This window comes from Bos javanicus, chromosome 3 (assembly GCF_032452875.1).
Source record: "Bos javanicus breed banteng chromosome 3, ARS-OSU_banteng_1.0, whole genome shotgun sequence".
Taxonomy (NCBI): Eukaryota; Metazoa; Chordata; class Mammalia; order Artiodactyla; family Bovidae; genus Bos; species Bos javanicus.
This window is the reverse complement of record NC_083870.1, coordinates 103,124,638-103,146,754: the sequence shown is the minus strand read 5'-3', so window position 1 is coordinate 103,146,754 and position 22,117 is coordinate 103,124,638. Positions and strand designations below refer to the sequence as shown.

General features: G+C 41.2%; 1 pseudogene; it reads left to right on the top strand.

Moving 5' to 3' along the window:
• The first annotated feature begins 4,852 nt into the window (after positions 1–4,852).
• On the top strand, positions 4,853–6,158 carry LOC133245363 (olfactory receptor 2D2-like; annotated as a pseudogene).
• The last annotated feature ends 15,959 nt before the right edge of the window (positions 6,159–22,117 follow it).

The window sequence follows — 22,117 nt, the reverse complement described above, 5'->3', positions numbered from 1 at the left end:
AGTGAAAATTCAAGACTACTTTGAGTCTTCTGTTTCTTAACCTGTGCTGCAGGAGAGTAGGTATGTGAGTAGAAGATAAATATAAGGGTCCAATGCGAAAAGAAAACAATTTTTTTCTAATTTCTACATCCTAACAAGGAACAAGGCTGGTAGCCCCAGCTATAACCAATTTGGCAACTAGCGGCTCACCCCTACCAGGAATTTGCAATCACACAGACTTTATTTTTGGGGGCTCCAAAATCACTGCAGATGGTGAGTGCAGCCATGAAATTAAAAGACGCTTACTCCTTGGAAGGAAAGTTATGACCAACCTAGATAGCATATTCAAAAGCAGAGACATTACTTTGCCAACAAAGGTCCGTCTAGTCAAGGCTATGGTTTTTCCAGTGGTCATGTATGGATGTGAGAGTTGGACTGTGAAGAAAGCTGAGTGCTGAAGAATTGATGCTTTTGAACTGTGGTGTTGGAGAAGACTCTTGAGAATCCCTTGGACCGCAAGGAGATCCAACCAGTCCATTCTGAAGGAGATCAGCCCTGGGTGTTCTTTGGAAGGAATGATGCTAAAGCTGAAACTCCAGTACTTTGGCCACCTCATGCGAAGAATTGACTCATTGGAAAAGACTCTGATGTTGGGAGGGATTGGGGGCAGGAGAAAAAGGGGATGACAGAGGATGAGATGGCTGGATGGCATCACTGACTCGATGGACAGTGAGTTTGAGTGAACTCCAGGAGTTGGTGATGGACAGGGAGGCCTGGCGTGCTGCGATTCATGGGGTCGCAAAGAGTCGGACATGACTGAGCAACTGAACTGAACTGAACTGAATCCATTTCTGACTACTCATTGGTAACGTTTCTTTGTCAAATCTGGTTGTGGCAGGGTCAGAACCTGAGGTTCAGAGAGGTCAAGTAAATGACCCTTAAGACACACAGCAAACCAGCCAAGCGAAGTAATGGCAGGAATCAGTCCCCAGGCTCCACTTAGGACAAAGACACAAACTCTTCGTAGGGCAAGGAGTCCCAGGAGGCAGAGTTCTGTCACCCACATCTCCTCTACCCCAACCCTGCAGGTACAAGCTGGAGGTAAAAACTAGGCAGCCTCTCATCACCAGGAACTTTGTTCAAGGGTTTCCATCTCTCAGGATTATCTCCTATACAAAAGACTTTCACCTTAAGCAGTAAATGTATGTGTATTAATCTATATAAGCTGATTTCCAAGTGCAGCTCAGTGGAGGGGATGAGCTCAGAAAAAAGGAGAAGCTCTCCCTTCCATCCTCTTCCAGTTTTATCTAGGTCCAACATGTCTTTCTCCATCTCTGATCTTCCGCTCTCATATCCACCCTTTTATCTAACTAGTCTGAATGGAGAAGCCAAATCCCTATATATTCTATCTTTGAAGTATCACTCAAACTTTATTCCTTATTATAAAAGTTATTTATGTTTATTGTATAAAAATTGGAAAGTTCAAAGAATTCCCTGATCCTTGGAAAGACTGAAGGCAGGAGGAGAAGGGGACAATAGAGGATGAGATGGTTGGTTGAGTTGGCATCACTGACTCAATGGACATGAGTTTGAACAGGCTCCAAGAGATGATGGAGGGCAGGGAAGCCTGGCATGCTGCAGTCCATGGAGTTGCAAACAGTCAGACATGACTGAGCAACTCAACACCACCACCAACAAAGAATTTTTAAAAATATCACCTGTAAATTTAATCACCAGAAATCACCACTGTTAATGTTTTTGTATAATTATTTCCAATTCTTAGTCTGTGCGTATAATCTTTGTACTATTAGGATTGGGATATATATAGTTTCATATTCTACTTTTTAACTTAACAATCTGTTGGAGCATTTCTCTACAATGTGACATAATCTACAAAACATTATTTTAAAGGTTGGTGTGTGGGTGCTCAGTTGCTCAGTTGTGTCTGACTCTTGCAACCCCATGGACTGTAGCCCAACAGGCTCCTCTGTCTGTGGAATCTTTCAGGCAAGAATACTTTAGTGGGTTCCCATTTACTCTTCCAGGGAATCTTCCCAACCCAGGGATCAAAACCACATCTCCTGTGTCTCCTGCTTGGCAGGCAGGTGCTTTACCACTGAACCACCCAGGAAGCCCATTTTTAAAGGCTACAAGGTATTTAATCATATTAATAGACCATAATCGATTTAACCAACTACCTGTTATAGGACATTTATGTTTTGTCCAGTTTTACCCATTAGAAATAATACTCTAATAAACCTTCTTGAAGAAAGTCTCTCCCCACATCTCTCATTTTTCCCTATGCAAAATTCTTAAAGGTGAGTTCCATTCAGTTTAGTCACTCAGTTGTGTGCAACTCTTTGCGACCCCATGGACTGCAGCATGCCAGATTTTCCTGTCCATTACCAACTCCCAGAGCTTGCTCAAACTCATGTCCATCAAGTCGGTAATGCCATCCAAACCATCTCATCCTCTGTCATCCCTTTCTCCTCCTGCCTTCAATCTTTCCCAGCATCAGGGTCTTTTCCACTGAGTCAGTTCTTCACATCAGGTGGCCAAAGTATTGGAGCTTCAGTTTCAGCATCAGTCCTTTCAATGAATATTCACATTTGATTTCCTTTACGGTTGACTGGTTTGATCTCTTTGCAGTCCAAGGGACTCTCAAGAGTCTTCTCCAACACCACAGTTCAAAAGCATAAATCCTTTGGCACTCAGTCATCTTTATGATCCAACTCTCACATCAGAACATGACTACTGGAAGAACCATAGCTGTGACCATATGGACCTTTGTTGTCAAAGTGATGTCTCTGCTTTTTAACATGTTGTCTAGGTTTGTCATATATAGCTTTTCTTCCAAGGAGCTATGACAGGTGAAATTACATACTGTCAAATTTTCCTACAGAAAGAGTAGAGTAATTTACTCCCATATGAATTCTCGTATCAATATATAAGAATTTTTCTTTTTCTGCAAGCTGGTTGATGCCAGATATTATCATTTTAAAATAATTTTTTGTCAATGTTAGGTTAAAACTATTTCATTGATGTTTTAATTTTCAGTCTTTGATTACTATTAAGTTTAAATTTTCATAGTTCATTAATCTCCTCTTTTGTAAATGGATTATTCATATTCTTGGTTATTTTTTTTCTTTATGATGAAATGATCTTTATATTCTAATGATATTAATCACCTGTATTCCACATATGCAACAGATATTATTCATTTTTTTTTAACTTAGAGAAAAATTTCCTTTTTATGTATCCAGGAGTATTCATCTTTTTCTTTAATTTTCTTCCTTTATTTTTATGCTTACATGAAAGAAAGAAAATATTGGTTTGGGTCATGGGGAACATAGCAGCTTGAGCATAATGTAGAGACAGGCAAATTGTGAAAGAACCAAATTTCCCTTTACAACTAAGTAGATCAGTTCTCAAAGTGTGACCCCCAGAATCTGCATTACCTAGCAACTTATTAGAAATGAGAATTCTCAGGCTCCACGCAAGATTTTCCAAACCACAACTTGGTATGAGGCATAGCAGCATCTGACAAGACCTTCAGGTGATTCTGAAGCACAGGAAAGTCTAAAAGCACTGAGTTAGAGGAATTGGGGGTTTGTGGCTGGTTGCCCTGGTAATAGGAGTAAGGAGAAACATAGAGCAGGGAGACAAAAAAGAGATGAGAAGAAGTTCCAGGAAGGATGTTAGAAAGAGCTGGCTGGAGGATAGAGAGGAAAATCTGCTGCACAGATGACTTACAGACTTTACAATACTGTGTTCATTTGTAAAATCATTTTCTGTTCTGTGCTTCAGTGTATGTCATCATCCTTTAACCTACACCTTCAGGTTGAGTCTTACAAATAGCATCCTTGTGTTGGTGAACTTTGGGGCGTAAAGGAGAAAGAGAATAGGGGTGAACCACTGAGGAGGTCAGTACTGACACAAGAAGGTCAATTAGGGGGGGTCAAGGTTTGAACAGCAGCACAGATTTTAGAACAAAATGAATAGAAATGCATAAGAATCCCTCAACAATACTGAGGAAATATAGAGCAACTCAAATGTTGCTTTGTTTGCTTATTAGAGGAAAAAGGGTCAACACCATGAGGTTGAAGGACTTAGAACATTCTGGTGATGCCAACAGCCTTTCTCTGTCCCATCATAAAATAAATATTCACCCATGTGTATTTTCTCCTAGGTTGCTTTATAATCATATTTTTTGTGTTAAACTCTTTGACATATTTAGAATTTATCTTGGTAGACTGTGTGAAATCACTTTTCTGCCCATATTATTTTTAACTCTTCCTTACCTCTCTGATTTATAACAAATGGTAAGTTTTGGGTGAAAACATGATGAATCAATGACATCATTAATGAATACCAGTAAAGTTTTGTTCACTAGAGAAAGGTAAATCTTAAGCATGAAGTCAAAACTTCATGCAGAATTCACTTTAATCCCCAATTCTAAACTTAATGCTAATCCTAACAGTGATAAAAACCTTCACCCAAATAATGAGTATAATAGTCCTAATCCTGATCCTTAAACCAAGGCTTAGAAACCTCTGTTGTCCCAAGAAAAACAGAAAATGGGATGAATAACAGAAAGAAAAGTAATTTTGTCTCAGGAAGGGAGTTAACAGAATGGAACATCGAATACAGCACGTCCCTGACTTAGTCTTCTCCGTTTCATAACAATGACCCTCAACTTAATCCCAAACCAAACCCTAAAATCATTCAAGTTATTATGGGGACATATCCAGTAGTACCCCCAACTGCTAATTTAAACTTCCTGTTAGGAGACATAAATGAAATAAGTGTGAAAATTCCCTGGCACTGAAACCCAATAAATTACATATACTTCAAACTCTTTAAACAGGCAGAGCACAATGCAGGAACTCAACCAGTCCACTGTGACAGAATTCATCCTAATGGGCTTTGCCTCGAACCCCAGGACCAATCCTCTGCTCTTCACCTTCTTTCTAGTCTTTTGCCTGCTGATTCTTGTGAGCAACAGCCTCCTCATCACCCTCATCCACCAGGACACACGCCTCCACACGCCCATGTACTTCTTCATCAGTGTCCTTTCCATGCTGGACATGTGCTACACCACCACGACTGTGCCCCAGATGCTCATGCATATTCTCAGCAAGAAGAGAGCCATCTCTTTTGCTAGATGTGTGGCCCAGATGTACATTTCCTCCTCTTTGGGATCACTGAGTCCTGGCTTTTCTCCATCATGTCAGTGGACAGGTACGTGGCCATCTGCCACCCTCTCCGGTATAAGGTCATCATGAGCCGCTGGGTGTGCCTTCTCATGGTGGGCATCTGTGCAGCCTATGGTGTGCTGGGTGGCCTGACTGATACCTTCTTTGCTATGCGCCTTTCCTACTGTGGTCCTAATGAAATTGACCACTACTTCTGTGAGGTCCCTGCGGTCCTGAAGCTGGCCTGTGAAGACACATCCCTCAATGATTTGGTGGACTTCATCACAGGCTTCAATATCATTGTGGTCCCACTCTCCCTGATTGTCCTTGTCTATGTCAACATCTTTGCCACCATCATGAAGATCCACTCAGCCCAGGGGAGGATAAAGGCTTTCTCCACCCGTACCTCCCACATCACTGTGGTCACCATGTTTGCTATTCCATGCATCATCATGTACATGAGCCCTGGCTCTGACTCCTTGTCAAACAGTGGCAAGAAAATGGCCCTTTTCTACAACATTGCCACAGCCTTCCTCAACCCTGTCATCTACAGTCTGAGGAATAAGGATGTGAAAAATGCTTTCCTCAAACTGATGGGAAGGGGCAGGGCCCCAGAGTGACACTCTAAAGATGAAGATCTGGAAAGTCTTACAATGCAGAACACACACTCATCAACTCCTCAAACACACTTTCACGAGACCTGAAGTGATGGTCTTCATATAGCTAACTGTCCACCCTGGGCCTGTGGGAGAGAATAGGGTGCTTGGTCATCAGCATTATGTATGGTGGTATGGTTTGAGACAAAGAGGATCCAGATCTAACACAGTGGTCAAGAGCCTGAACTCTAGTGCCAGGCAGACCAGGATGAGAGACTTGGCTTTACCACTCACTAGGCACCTGAATTCTTGCAGCTCATTTAACTTAATTCTAAGGTTTAGACCTCTTCCTCACAAGGAAGTTGTAATGATTAAATGTGATAGTACACTAAAGGTACAGAATTGTCATACAGTAATTTTTTTAGCAAATGTTAGTTTTAATTTCTAAAATTTTTTACTCAGGGATGAATTACCAACTCTTATATGGCCATGATCTTCCTGGTCTGTGGAAGCGAATGGATCTCTAGAGAGAAAGGGGAAAATGGGTGGTGAAGGGGGGAGAGAGGAAGAAGGAGAAACTCAGAAATGGTTAAGTGGAGATTCTAAGGTGCAGAAGGGACTTGAAGAGGAGGAAATGAACCTACATAACCCATTCACAAGCTGTGTCAGTTAGATCATCTAGGGTCAATTGAAGTTGTCTGAGAAAGTCAAAAATTCTTTTACCACCATTTTTTTCTGTTCTTTTGTAGTTTTATACTCTTGATTTCCCTTTTCTCCTTGTTTCTGCTAATAATAGTGTCCATTTTTGAAAACTATAGCCTCTCTTGGGTAGTCTCAAGGAGAAGGGACTTTGTCCACTTAAGGATGAGAGAAATTGTGTGTGGTGGGGGGGAGGTGAGTACAACCCCTGGATGCAAAAATTAGAGAATTAAGAGAGAGAGGTTAAATATTCAGTGGGGAGTTTTTGCTCTGTTCTCTCTTGCTTGAAGGGACTTTCCCTGAAACAATGTTTATTTCTCATAGAATCTTTACAGATATGAATCCTTTTTTCCCATGTTTCATAGATCTGCAGGGTTATGTACTGAGCATCACCCATATTTACTGACTGCTAGGTGCCAAGGAACTTCAGCACTCATCAAAGCAATTCCCATGAGTTTCTGGAAACTTGTCCCATAAGCCAACATGTTGCCCCCTTGGGTTCATCTTTCCAAGTCTCTTACTGATATTCATTGCCTACGAAATTCCTTGCAAAATAATCATCCAGGCTGACCAAAAAATATAACATGAATGTCTGTCCCCTCCATGAGAGGACATGGGCCATGCCAAGGGTGCAGGTTCAAAACATCCCCAATGTATTATACAATTCTACATCCAGGTGCTAGAGTGTTTTATAAATAATGAAACAAAATTAAAGACAAATAACAACACAGGGCACATAACTGCAACATACATATAGACATATGAATAAAATCATTAACACAGAAGGAGCTTTGACAAACTGGAAAGAAAACATAAACAATCAGGAAAGCAGATAACAGTTCTTTAAAAAAAATCATATAATTAATAAACATATGGGGAAATCACACCACAGTAGGCACCAAAGAAATGCAAATAAAACATCAGTGAGATAACACTTGTTCATGTTCAGAAACTGGCAGAGTTTTTAAGACAACATATCAGAGTTTGCCAGTATACAACGAAACATGGATTTCGTACATTGCTAGTGGGAGCACAGATTTACCTAAAAGTAATATTCATATTTTGTAAAATCAAGCAATAGTAGGTAGTCTAAGCCCTGAATGTATGGCAGTTAGGACTTTCTCAAATCTTCAGTTCAGTTCAGTTTAGTCTCTCAGTCATATCCAACTCTTTGCAAATGCATGGACTGCAACATGCCAGGCCTCCCTGTCCATCACCAAACCTGGAGTCTACCTAAACTCATGTCCACTGAGTCAGTGATGTCATCCAACCATCTCATCCTCTGTCATCCCCTTCTCCGCCTGCCCTCAATCCCTCCCAGCATCAGGGTCTTTTCAATGAGTCAGCTCTTCGCATCAGGTGGCCAAAGTATTGCAGTTTCAGCTTCACCGTCAGTCCTACCAATGAACACCTCCTAAAGGACTGATCTCCTTTAGAATGGACTGGTTGGATCTCCTTGCTGTCCAAGGGACTCTCAAAGGTCTTCTCCAACACCACAGTTCAAAACTATCAATTCTTCGGTGCTCAGCTTTCTTTATACTCGAATTCTCACATCCATACATGACTACTGGAAAAACCATAGCCTTCATTAGACGGACCTTTGTTGGCAAAGTAATGTCTCTGCTTTTCAATATGCTATCTAGGTTGGTCATAACTTTCCTTCCAAGGAGTAAGTGTCTTTTAATTTCATGGCTGCAGTCACCATCTGCAGTGATTTTGGAGCCCAGAAAAATAAAGTCTGACACTGTTTTCCCATCTATTTCCCATGAAGTGATGGGACCGGATGCCATGAACTTAGTTTTCTGAATGTTGAGCTTTAAGCCAACTTTTTCACTCTTCTCTTTCACTTTCATGAAGAGGCTCCTTAGTTCCTCTTCCCTCTCTGCCATAAGGGTGGGGTCATCTGCATATTTGAGGTTACTGATATTTCTCCTGGCAATCTTGATTCCAGCTTGTGGTTCAACCAGCCCAGCATTTCTCAAGATGTACTCTGCATATAAGTTAAATAAGCAGAGTGACAATATACAGCCTTGACGTACTCCTTTTCCTATTTGGAACCAGTCTGTTGTTCCATGTCCAGTTCTAACTGTTGCTTTCTGACCTGCATATAGGTTTCTCAAGAGGCAGGTCAGGTGGTCTGGTATTTCCATCTCTTTCAGAATTTTCCACAGTTTACTGTGAATCACATAGTCAAGGGCTTTGGCATAGTCAATAAAGCAGAAATAGATGTTTTTCTCAAACTCTCTTGCTTTTTCGATGATCCTGTGGATGTTGGCAATTTGATCTCTGGTTCCTCTGCCTTTGCTAAAACCAGCTTGAGCATCTGGAAGTTCACGGTTCACATATTGCTGAAGCCTGGCTTGGAGGACTTTGAACATTACTTTACTAGCATGTGAGATAAGTGCAATTGTGCATAGTTTGAACATTTTTTGGCATTGCCTTTCATTGCGATTGGAATGAAAACTGACCTTTTCCCGTCCTGTGGCCAATGCTGAGTTTTCCACATTTGCTGGTGTACTGAGTGCAGCACTTTCACAGCATCATCTTTTAGGATTTGAGATAGTTCATCTGGAATTCCATCACCTCCACTAGCTTTGTTCATAGTGATGCTTCCTAAGGTCCGCTAGACTTCACATTCCAGTATGTCTGGCTCTAAGTGAGTGATCACACCATCATGACTATCTGGGTTGTGAAGATCTTTTTTGTACAGTTCTTCTGTGTATTCTTGCCATGTCTTCTTAATATCTTCTGCTCTGTTAGGTCCATACCACTTCTGCCCTTTATCGAGCTCATCTTTGCATGAAATGTTCCCTTGGTATCTCTAATTTTCTTGAAGAGATCTCTAGTCTTTCCCATTCTGTTGCTTTCCTCTATTTCTTTGCATTGATCCCTGAGGAAGGCTTTCTTATCTCTCCTTGCTATTCTTTGGAATTCTGCATTCAGATGCTTATATCTTTCCTTTTCTCGTTTGCTTTTCGCTTCTCTTCTTTTCACAGCTATTTGTAAGGCCTCCTCAGACAGCCATTTTGCTTTTTTGCATTTCTTTTCCATGGGGATGGTCTTGATCCCTGTCTACTGTACAATGTCACAAACCTCCATCCATAGTTGATCAGACACTCTGTCTATCAGATCTAGTCCCTTAAATCTATTTCTTGCTTGCAATGTATAATCATAAGGGATTTGATTTAGGTCATACCTGAATGGTCTAGTGGTTTTCCCTACTTTCTTCAATTTAAGTCTGAATTTGGCAATAAGGAGTTCATGATCTGAGCCACAGTCAGCTCCCAGTTTTGTTTTTGCTGACTGTATAGAACTTCTCCATCTTTGGCTTCAAAGAATATAATCAACCTGATTTCAGTGTTGACCATCTGGTGATGTCCATGTGTAGAGTCTTCTCTTGTGTTGTTGGAAGAGGGTGTTTGCTATGACCAGTGCATTCTCTTGGCAAAACTCTATCAGCCTTGCCCTGCTTCATTCCATATTCCAAGGCCAAATTTGCCTGTTACTCCAGGTGTTTCTTGACTTCCTACTTTTGCATTCCAGTCCCCTATAATGAAAAGGACATCTTTTTTGGATGTTAGTTCTAAAAGGTCTTGTAGGTCTTCATAGAACCGTTCAACTTCAGCTTCTTCAGTGTTACTGGTTGGGGCATAGGTTTGGATTACCATGGTATTGAATGGTTTGCCTTGGAAACAAACAGAGATCATTCTGTCATTTTTGAGATTGCATCCAAATACTGCATTTCAGACTCTTTTGTTGACCAGGATGGCTACTCCATTTCTTCTAAGGGATTCCTGCCCACAATAATAGATATAATAGTCATCTGAGTGAAATTCACCCATTCCAGTCCATTTTAGTTTGCTGATTCCTAGAATGTCGACATTCACTCTTGCCATCTCCTGTTTGACCACTTCCAATTTGCCTTGATTCGTGGACCTAACATTCCAGGTTCCTATGCAATATTGCTCTTTACAGCATCGGACCTTGCTTCTATCACAAGTCACATCCACAACTGGGTATTATTTTTGCTTTGGCTCCATCCTTCATTCTTTCTGGAGTTATTTCTCCACTGATCTCCTGTAGCATATTGGGCACCTACCAACCTGGGAATTCTTCTTTCAGTATCCTATCATTTTGCCTTCTCATACTGTTCATGGGGTTCTCAAGGCAAGAGTACTGAAGTAGCTTGCCATTCCCTTCTCCAGCGGACCACATTCTGTCAGACCTCTCCACCATGACCTGTCCATCTTGGGTGGCTGTTGGGGGCCGGCATGAGGCACTCCACTCCGCCCATGGCAAAGGTCATGAGGAAGGAGTCTCGACATACGCAAAGGTGGGATCGAGCCTCAGGAGTCCCCCTGGAAATTCTCAAGCATCTACCCCCATAACCAGAGCCTGCCTACTTTACTACTTTGTGCTCTCCCCTACACCTCTGACTTTATGGGGGCTGTCCCCCACCACCTCTTTCGGAGAAGGAGTTAACTTAGGGCTCCAGTTAATAATAATTCCTGGGCATGACAAGAGTGTTTTAACCTACAAACTCCTCTGAAGGTTTTCTAGCCTGCCTGACAGGCTTGTCCGGCCACATGTGATTGCTCACAGCCTCCCAACCGTGAGAGGCACGAGATGCTTTAAACCTTCTAAAAACAGGTTCCTTAGAAAAGTTAGAAAACTATAAGTATAAGTATAGTGGGCTGATTAGAAATTGTATTGGTGAAGGGTTTTTCATTTGTTGAGCCAATGCTTGTTGCTAAGTCTCCATGTCCCCTGCCCTTACACACATTAACGAATATATAGAAGCAATAAGTATTAACCTTTGATATTAATCACTTTAGACCTTAGGCTAAGTAAATTCTTTCCTTAACTAAAACCCACTATACCCACACCCTATAGGAATGTAACTTTATTTGGGTAGTGTCTGTTTTAAGAATAATCACCCCTGGAGAAATAAGTGTCCTGGTTGACTGACCGCTGTCACAAGGAGAAGGTCATAAATTGTCAGCAGGCCCCCTGGCCAGAAGATGATGTAACACCCCTAAGACCTCTGTATACATTTGTATGAAGCACCTGACTTTGATAAAAGTCAGGACTGCTGACCCCACGTGACTTTTGCGTAACATCTCAGTGTATAAAAGTAGACCATGGAAAATAAAGAATTGGGATCAGTTTCTCAAAATGCTGGTCTCCCCATGTCGCTCTCTCTCTTACTCTGGCTGAGTCTCCATCTGGAGCGCAGAGCCCGCCATGCTTACTAATTATGCCTGGGCTTCTAAGATCCGACCGGGGAGGCCTCAGTGTCTCCTCTCCTTCGGGAGAACGGAAGGACGCCTGCGGCCTATGTAAGTGGTCAAGCTTCTTGTCTTGAAGTTTTATTGGTCTCCCACGTAAACCAAGCTACTCAGCCTCTTTCCTCCACTGAATTCTCCTACTGAGCTATCCTCATTCTATTACTCTTTACATCTTTAATTAATATCTAATTGAAGTTATTGTATCCTGATCTTCGCCGACGCCGTCCCCCCTTCGAATACCCTGGATCAGCCAGGGCTGGACCCCAGCAGGTGGCGCCCGAGACAGGCATTTCGAAGGTAAGTCCCCAACCCTATTCCCCCAGTGTTGAGTTTTCAGGACGGATAGGACCCCACTTAGGGTGCTGCAGACCCCCCTATACAATAGACAGGGTGAGAGGAGTGGGAAGTGTTAAAAGTGTTAAAGAGTTAGAGAGAAAAAACGGTTTGTAAAAAGGCTGACAAAAAAGGCCTGATCTTTTGATAGCTAAAAGCAAAATCTTGTACTATACTTAACTTTCTGACATGGGTAACACTGAAACTAAGAACGCCAACTCTTTATACAAGTAATCTTGAAACTGTTGAAGAGGGTACTGTTAATTTAGATACTTGGGTGAAGGTAAAAAAAAAATAAAAACTTATCCTATAAATATTATTAAAAATGTTCTGGAACCCCGTCATGAGGCTGTAGGATAATCTATGGGAGAGGCTATAGCAGTGGATGGTAGTGGGTCTCCACCTTCTGCGCAGATCATTTTTTCAGCCCTTGACGAAGAAAAGGAGGGAGACTGTGCTCTACCTCCCAAGGAGTGAGAGGGTTTACAGGACGCTGCGGCCGGGCGCCCTGGAGAGCCCCCTCTCCCTGTACACAAACCTTTAAAAATTTATCCAACAATTTCTGATTTAAGGTGACTACCCCACCTCCGCTTACACCTCCCAGGCCTAATAATTCCCCAGTTTACATCCAAAGCCTCCCAGAGCATTGCCTAAGGCTGAAAAAGATTTTTAAAAAAGTTTTCTTTTTAAACAAAGGAGCTTTTAAAAAATACACAATATACAGAGCCTGCTCCTTGCAGAAAACCCCCTCGGGGGGGGGGGGGCCTCACCCAAACAAAAAAAAACAGCGAGAGAGAGAAAAATAAAAAGAAAAAAAAGTGAAAAAAAAAAGGAAAGAAAATAGAGAAAGATCTAAAGATAGAAAAGAACTAAAGAGTGAAAAGGAGAGAGGAACAGAGGAGGAAGGAATCAGGGAACGCAGCAAGATAGAAAAAGGAAAAAAGGAAGTTAAAAAAAGAGATACAGAGAGAAAGAGAGGGAGGAGGGAAGAAAAAGAGAGAAAGAGGGTAAAAGGAAAGAAACGAAGGAAAGAGAAGGTAGCGAGAAAGGGGGAGAGAAAAGTGAGAAAGGCAGGAAGAGAGGGAGAGAGAGAGAGTAAGGAAGAAGGGAGAATGAAAGAGGGAAACAGGAAGGAAATGATAGAAAGTAAAAGAGAAGAGAAAGGAAGGAAAAAAGATAGAGTGAGGAAAAGAAAACTTGAGAAAGATTTAAAGCGAAGAAGGAAGAAAAAATCAGCAGAGGAGAGAGGACAGGACTTACAGGACACTGTGGCCAGGCGCCCTGGCGAGCTCCCTCCCTCTCTGCGCAAACCTTTAAAAAAACCTATCCACCACTTTCTGATTTAAGGTGATCGCCGCCGCCTCCGTTTGCGCCTTCTAGGGCCCAAGAGTTCCCCACTTCGCCCCCAAAGCTTCTCAAAGTGTTGCCTAAGCCTGAGAAAGATAAAACGTTTTTTAAACAGTGGAGCTTTTAAAACAGACTGCATGCACAATATGCAGAGCGTGCTCCTTACAAAAAAAAACCCCTTCAGGGGGGGTCTCACCCAGGCTAATAGAAAAGCAGAACTGTAAGGGGATTTAGCAACGATATTAACCCCTGACTAGCCGGTTACTCCAATTCCAACGGGAGTGGCTGGCCCCCTACCTGAGGGCATTGTAGGACTTGTGCTAGGGCGTAGCTCGCTTTCTTTAAAAAAAAAAAAAAAGGAAAAAAGAAAAAAAAATTTTGGTGGTGCATGGTGTAGTAGATTCTGATTATATTGAGAAATTAAAGTTTTGATCTCACGGCCTACTAAAACTGTGCAAATTAATAAAGGTCAAAGAGTAACACAGCTTTTGCTTTTACTTACTATCAGACAAGAAAAAACTTGACTTCTCAAGCCAAGAGCCACAGAGTGTTTAGATCTAGTGATCTAGCCTTTTGGGTGCAGGAAATTACAGCTTCTAAGCCTTTAAAAAATTTTTTTAATTCAAGAAAATAAAATGTCAGGGCTATTAGACACAAGAACAGACGTCTCTTAACATTGCTGGGAAAGACGGGCCCAGTTCCTGGCCCAAATGAGTTGGTGAGATTAGAGAAAGTGGTATGCGAGGTGGAAATGCTGTAGAGAAAAAGGTGAGGGAAAGTTTAAAACCTTGAAGAGTAGTGAGTTCCCCATTGCTGGAGGTATTCAAGCAAAGATTAGATGGTTGCTTGCCATCTAAAAAGCTATAGACCAGATTTAGGTTACAAAACGATAACTGGAGAAGCTTATAAAGATGTTGTGCAACACCTCTTTACTTGCTTCTCATATTTAGGTCTCCCAAAAGTTTTGAAAACTGATAATGCCCCTTTAAAGCTGCAGAGAGATTGTTTACTAACTTTAAATGATTTCCAAAAATTATTAGGGGACATTAATTGGATACGCCCATATTTAAAACTGACTACTGCAGATTTAAAGCCTTTGTTTGATTGCTTAAAAAGCGATCCTAATTCCGGTTCTAAGAGAAAGTTGACTAAATGAGACAGAGTCCGCTCTTGTTACAGTAGATGAGACTTTAAATGATCAGTTAATTAGGATTAATATTACCAAAAGATGAGATTAAATTATTCTTGCCACAAAACATACACCTACAGGGTGCTTGTGACAAAAAGGCCCATTGGTTCCGTCTACCAGTGACCCCAAGAAAAATAGTTTTATCTTATCCCAGCTTGGTGGCACAATTAATTATAAAAGGAGGAAAAAAGAAGTGTGGAACTTTTTAGAAAAGAAGTAGCAAATATAGTAATTCCATTCAATAAGGATCAACTGCAAGTCTTTTACAAAATAGTGATGATTGGCAAGTTGCCCTGATAGATTTCAGGGGTTAAATTTTGTTTCATTTGCCCTCAAGCCCCCACAGTAGTTAAAAGTTCAAAAATGTTAGATTGGCAGTTTGAGGATACCTGTGGAACTTTCCAACCCTATGTAGTTCCTACACTCCCCTTTACCCTATGGGGGAGGGACGTGCTGTCTCAAATAGGAGATACTCAGAGAAAGGTTTTCTCAATTTCTTAGTTATCAACAGGCAGTACAATTAACAATACTATATATATTATTATAAATACATAATATAAATATATTTGCCTAATTGCAGTTTGCCTAATTAGATATGGGTATAAATAAAATATAATAAAGGTATACCTAATTCTATTTATAGATCTATACTTAATTAATTTGTATATAATTAATATGTATACTATATATGCATATTATACATATACTGTATAATTAAATGTATATTGTAGTAATATAATGTGTGTGTGGCTGATATTAATTGGTATGGATTGATGTGCTGTGATGATATATGTTCTATATACTGTATAATTATATTATATATGTGTGACATGTATTATTACAGTACATTGGTTTGTGTTGGTTGGTATTAGCTGTATACGTGTTGTATTGCTGTAATATATATTAATTAATATATTAATTATAAAGATTAATTCAAGTATATTGATTTATATATATTATATGTCAATAAATTTATACTTGTTGCCATATATAAATACATATATAAATACATTTTGCATTTAGGTATATCTGTATACCAAGATGAGATAAGGAGGTTATACATTTATTATTTAAATTTATACAGAGGCCTAAACTAAACATTAGACGTAAATTAACATATCCCTAAATTTATGTTGTTAAAATGTAAATTTTAAAAAATTAAAAAATTAAATTGACAACTGCCTGACAATTCCTTTACCATAAAACCCCCATAGGTGTAATTGGGGTAGCCAGACAAAAAATTGGTTTTATGGCAAAACGGCCCCCTAGAGTGGGTCCATCTTCCCGCTCACACTAAAAAAGTAGTGGCTTCTTATCCAGGATTGATAGCTACTTTGATATTAAAGGAAAAAAGCAGAGCATTAAATTATTTGGTAAAGAGCCATCAGAAATTGTTATTCCATATAATAAAGAACAACTTGATGCTCTTCTAATGTTTGAAGATTGGCAGATTGCCATAGGAAATTATTGTGGTCAAATTCTGCATCAATTACCTTCGCATGTTTTGCTGAATTTTATATCCAGACGTCCGGTTATTTTTCCTGTCAGATGTAAACAATCTCCTATTCCAAACGCTCAGATAGCCTTTACTGACGGGTCAGCAAATGGTAAAGCCTCCATAGTTACTAAAAATCACCAAAAGGTTTTAGAAACACAGGAAACTTCAGCTCAAAGAGCTGAAATAACAGCAGTCATAGAGGCTTTTGCTATGTTTGCAGATGAGGAATTTAACCTTTATTCTGATTCTCAGTATATTGTCAGGTTGTTTCCACACATTGAAACTGCGGTTTTGCCTGAAAATAAAACTACCATATTTCATTTGTTAAGTAAATTACAGCAACGAATTTGGAAAAGAAATAAAATATTTTTCATTGGACACATTTGGGTTCATTCCGGATTGCCCAGCCCTTTAAATGCCTTTAATGATTTGGCTGACTTGTTAACCAGAAATACAGTGGCTACTGTGATTGAGGATGCCAGAGCCTCTCACTCACTTCATCATCAATATGCTACTGCCTTAAGATATCAATTCCAAATTCCCAGAGAGACTGCTCTAGAGATTGTGCGTTCTTGCTTACACTGTCCCACTGTTCATAATAGTTTACCTATGGGAGTTAATCCTCATGGTCTCACACCTAACGTACTCTGGCAGACGGATGTAATTAATGTCTCTTCATTTGGAAAACTGTCTTTTGTTCATGTAACTGTAGATACCTTTTATCACATTATTATTGCAACTGCTCGTACCGGAGAGGCAGTTAAAGATGTGATACAATATCTCTTTACTTGTTTTTCATATTTGGGCCTGCCAAAAGCTCTGAAAACTGACAATGCTCCTGCTTACACTTCTAAGTCTTTTCAGGAATTTTGTATAAAGTTTCAAATTAAACATAATACAGGCATCCCTTATAATCCACAGGGACAAGCCATTGTGAAAAGAGCACATAAAACATTAAAAATCCAAATTCAAAAATTAAAAGAAGGGGAGTTTAAGTATAGTTCTCCCCATCAAATCTTGCAACATGCTCTTTTTGTAATAAATATTTTAAATGCCGATTTAGCCGTAACTACTGCAATGCTTCGCCATTGGTACCCGGAGCAATTGAATGCAAAACCATTAGTTAAATGGAAGGACCTCCTCTCCGGACAATGGAAGGGTCCTGACCCATTATTAACTAGCGGTCGAGGATGTGCTTGTATTTTTCCACAGGACGCAGATTCTCCAATTTAGATCCCGGACAGGCTGATTCACCATGTTGCCGTCCCCCAACATCCGGTTCCCCCATTGCTTCCCTCACAAAAGAGGAAGGGCACTCCTCTGCCCCTGCCGCCGCCGCCGCGCGTCAGGAGCTGCGGGCCGGACCAGCCTGGCTGCCAGGGCCCAGCACACAGCGCTCGCAGCTGGTAGCCCTGCCAGCATCTGTCTGCGCACGCTTGGCCGCAGCTGAGCCCGAGGCCTCGCTGAGGCCGATTCAGCGAGGGAGCGGGGGCGGCGCCCGCTGGCAGGGAAGACAAGATAAATATCGAGATCCTGGCGAGACTGACAGGGCTGCTGCAGCGCGAACTCCAACCAGAAAATAATTCTACTTATTCTGTTTTAGCTTGTCTACCCTCGCCTTATGTTTTTCTTTTTACTAATGACTCCAAGAAACTCAATGTACGTATGAATTATTCAGGTGGACCTAATATAGTAACTTGTAAACAATGTATGCTTTCATCTTGTTTAAACCCTCAATGTAATGTTTGCTCCTTTGTGGTGTTACAACGCCCATCCTATCTTATGGTGCCTATATGATAGCTATGGTTTTACTGTGTTACAACAATTGCAGGATTTAATGCAATCATGAAGGTTTGTGGGTTTACTTATTTTAGGAATATCAGCTTTAATAACCGCAATTACTTCTGTTACTGTGGCAGCAGTATCATTGACAACAAGTGCATACTGCCCAATATGTTGATACCATGTCTAAAAATGTTTCTCTAACTCTAACAACGCAGGAAGCTATAGATACAAAATTGGAGATGAGGGTAGATGCCTTGGAAGAGGCAATTATGCATATTGGAACTGAGTTACAGGCTTTAAAGGTGAAGATGGCTTTGACATGTCACGCTGATTACAGGTGGATATGCGTGACATCTTTGAAGGTAAACGAGACAGATTATTAATGGGAAAAGATTAAAAATCATATCTCAGGTGTTTGGAATAGTTCTGATATTGGCCTGGACTTAGGGAAACTTCATAATAAAATACAGACCTTGGAACACTCTCGACTGGATTTTACCGCCGCTGGAGCAGCTAATGACTTTTCTCACACCTTCTCTAACTTTATTTCTGGAAAAAATATTCTGTCTAATATCCCTAGTTATGCTATCATTGGTACTCTAATCCTACTTCTCATAATCATTCTTCCTTGTATTGTCAGGATTCTTTGGCAGAGCATTCGGAAGCTCGCAACTGAACTACATCTGGCTGTTTTAAGAAATAAAAAAGGGGGAGATATTGGGGGCCGGCGTGAGGCACTCCGCCCATGGCAAAGGTCATGAGGAAGGAGGCTCGACATACGCAAAGGTGGGATCGAGCCTCAGGAGTCCCCCTGGAAATTCTCAAGCATCTACCCCCATAACCAGAGCCTGCCTACTTTACTACTTTGTGCTCTCCCCTACACCTCTGACTTTATGGGGGCTGTCCCCCACCACCTCTTTCGGAGAAGGAGTTAACTTAGGGCTCCAGTTAATAATAATTCCTGGGCATGACAAGAGTGTTTTAACCTACAAACTCCTCTGAAGGTTTTCTAGCCTGCCTGACAGGCTTGTCCGGCCACATGTGATTGCTCACAGCCTCCCAACCGTGAGAGGCACGAGATGCTTTAAACCTTCTAAAAACAGGTTCCTTAGAAAAGTTAGAAAACTATAAGTATAAGTATAGTGGGCTGATTAGAAATTGTATTGGTGAAGGGTTTTTCATTTGTTGAGCCAATGCTTGTTGCTAAGTCTCCATGTCCCCTGCCCTTACACACATTAACGAATATATAGAAGCAATAAGTATTAACCTTTGATATTAATCACTTTAGACCTTAGGCTAAGTAAATTCTTTCCTTAACTAAAACCCACTATACCCACACCCTATAGGAATGTAACTTTATTTGGGTAGTGTCTGTTTTAAGAATAATCACCCCTGGAGAAATAAGTGTCCTGGTTGACTGACCGCTGTCACAAGGAGAAGGTCATAAATTGTCAGCAGGCCCCCTGGCCAGAAGATGATGTAACACCCCTAAGACCTCTGTATACATTTGTATGAAGCACCTGACTTTGATAAAAGTCAGGACTGCTGACCCCACGTGACTTTTGCATAACATCTCAGTGTATAAAAGTAGACCATGGAAAATAAAGAATTGGGATCAGTTTCTCAAAATGCTGGTCTCCCCATGTCGCTCTCTCTCTCACTCTGGCTGAGTCTCCATCTGGAGCGCAGAGCCCGCCATGCTTACTAATTATGCCTGGGCTCCTGAGATCCGACCGGGGAGGCCTCAGTGTCTCCTCTCCTTCGGGAGAACAGAAGGATGCCTGCGGCCTACGTAAGTGGTGCAAGCTTCTTGTCTTGAAGTTTTATTGGTCTCCTGCGTAAACCAAGCTACTCAGCCTCTTTTCTCCACTGAATTTTCCTACTGAGCTATCCTCATTCTATTACTCTTTACATCTTTAATTAATATCTAATTGAAGTTATTGTATCCTGATCCTCGCCGATGCTGTCCCTGCTTCAAATACCCTGGATCAGCTGGGGCTGGACCCCGGCAGGTGGCCTCACACGGCATGGCTTAGTTTCATTGAGTTAGAAGTCATACCGGAATGGTCTAGTGGTTTCCCCACTTTCTTCAATTTGAGTCTGAATTTGGCAATAAGGAGTTCATGATCTCCACCACAATCAGCCCTGGTCTTGTTTTTGCTGACTGTATAGAGCTTCTCCATCTTTGGCTTCAAAGAATATAATCAATCTGATTTCAGTGTTGACCATCATGTGATGTCCATGTGTAGTCTTCTCTTGTGTTGTTGGAAGAGGGTTTTTGCTATGACCAGTGCATTTTCTTGGCAAAACTCTATTAGCCTTTGCCCTGCTTCATTCTGTACTCTAAGGCCAAATTTGCCTGTTACTCCAGGTGTTTCTTGACTTCCTAATTTTGTATTCCAGTCCCCTATAAGAAAATTAGAGATACCAAGGGAACATTTCATGCAAAGATGGGCTCAATAAAGGACAGAAATGGTATGGACTTAACAGAAGCAGAAGATATTAAGAAGACATGGCAAGAATACACAGAAGAACTATACAAAAAGATCTTCATGACCCAGATAGTCATGATGGTATGATCACTCACCTAGAGCCAGACATCCTGGAATGTGAAGTCTAGTGGACCTTAGGAAGCAATACTACAAACAAAGCTAGTGGAGTTGATGGAATTCCAGTTGAGCTATTTCAAATCCTAAAAGATGATGTTGTGAAAATGCTGCACTCAATATGCCAGCAAATTTGGAAAATTCAGCAGTGGCCACAGGACTGGAAAAGGTCAGTTTTCATTCTAATCACAAGGAAAGGCAATGCCAAAGAATGTTCAAACTATGCACAATTGCACTCATCTCACATGCTAGCAAAGTAATGCTCAAAATTCTCCAAGCCAGGCTTTAGCAACATGTGAACCGTGAGCTTCCAAATGTTCAAGCTGGTTTTAGCAAAGGCAGAGGAACCAGAGATCAAATTGCCAACATCCACAGGATCATCAAAAAAGCAAGAGAGCTCCAGAAAAACATCTATTTCTGCTTTATTGAATACACCAAAACCTTTGACTGTGTGGATCACAATAAACTGTGGAAAATTCTGAAAGAGATGGGAATACCAGACCACCTGACCTGCCTCTTGAGAAATCTGTATGCAGGTCAGGACACGACAGTTAGAACTGGACACGGAACAACAGACTGGTTCCAAATAGGAAAAGGAGTACGTCAAGGCTGTATATTGTCACCCTGCTTATTTAACTTATATGCAGAGTACATCTTGAGAAATGCTGGGCTGGTTGAAGCAGAAGCTGGAATCAAAATTGCCAGGAGAAATATCAATAACCTCAAATATGCAGATGACCCCACCCTTATGGCAGAGGGTTTCCCTAGTGGCTCAGACGTTAAAGTGTCTGTCTGCAATGTAGGAGACCTGGGTTCGATCCCTGGATTGGGAAGATGCCCTGGAGAAGGAAATGGCAGCCCACTCCAGTATTCTTGCCTGGAAAATCCCATGGACAGCGGAGCCTTGTAGGTTACCATCCATGGGGTGGCAAACAGTCAGACATGACTGAGCGACTTAACTTTATGGCAGAAAGGGAAGAGGAACTAAAGAGCCTCTTGATGAAAGTGAAAGAGGAGAGTTAAAAAGTTGGCTTAAAGTTCAACATTCAGAAAACTAAGATCATGGCATCTGGTCCCATCACTTCATGAGAAATAGATGGGGAAACAGTGGAAACAGTGTCAGACTTTATTTTGGGGGGCTCCAAAATCACTGTAGATGGTGATTGCAACCACGAAATTAAAAGACGCTTACTCCTTGGAAGGCAAGTTATGACCAACCTGGATAGCATATTGAAAAGCAGAGACATTACTTTGCCAACAAAGGTCCATCTAGTCAAGGCTATGGTTTTTCCAGTGGTCATGTATGGATGTGAGAGTTGGACTGTGAAGAAAGCTGAGGGCCAAAGAATTTATGGTTTTGAACTGTGGGTGTTGGAGAAGACTCTCGAGAGTCCCTTGGACTGCAAGGAGATCCAACCAGTCCATTCTAAAGGAGATCAGCCCTGGGATTTCTTTGGAAGGAATGATGCTAAAGCTGAAACTCCAATATTTTGGCCACCTGATGCGAAGAATTGACTCACTGGAAAAGACTCTTATGCTGGGAGGGATTGGGGGCAGGAGGAGAAGGGGATGACAGAGGATGAGATGGCTGGATGGCATCAC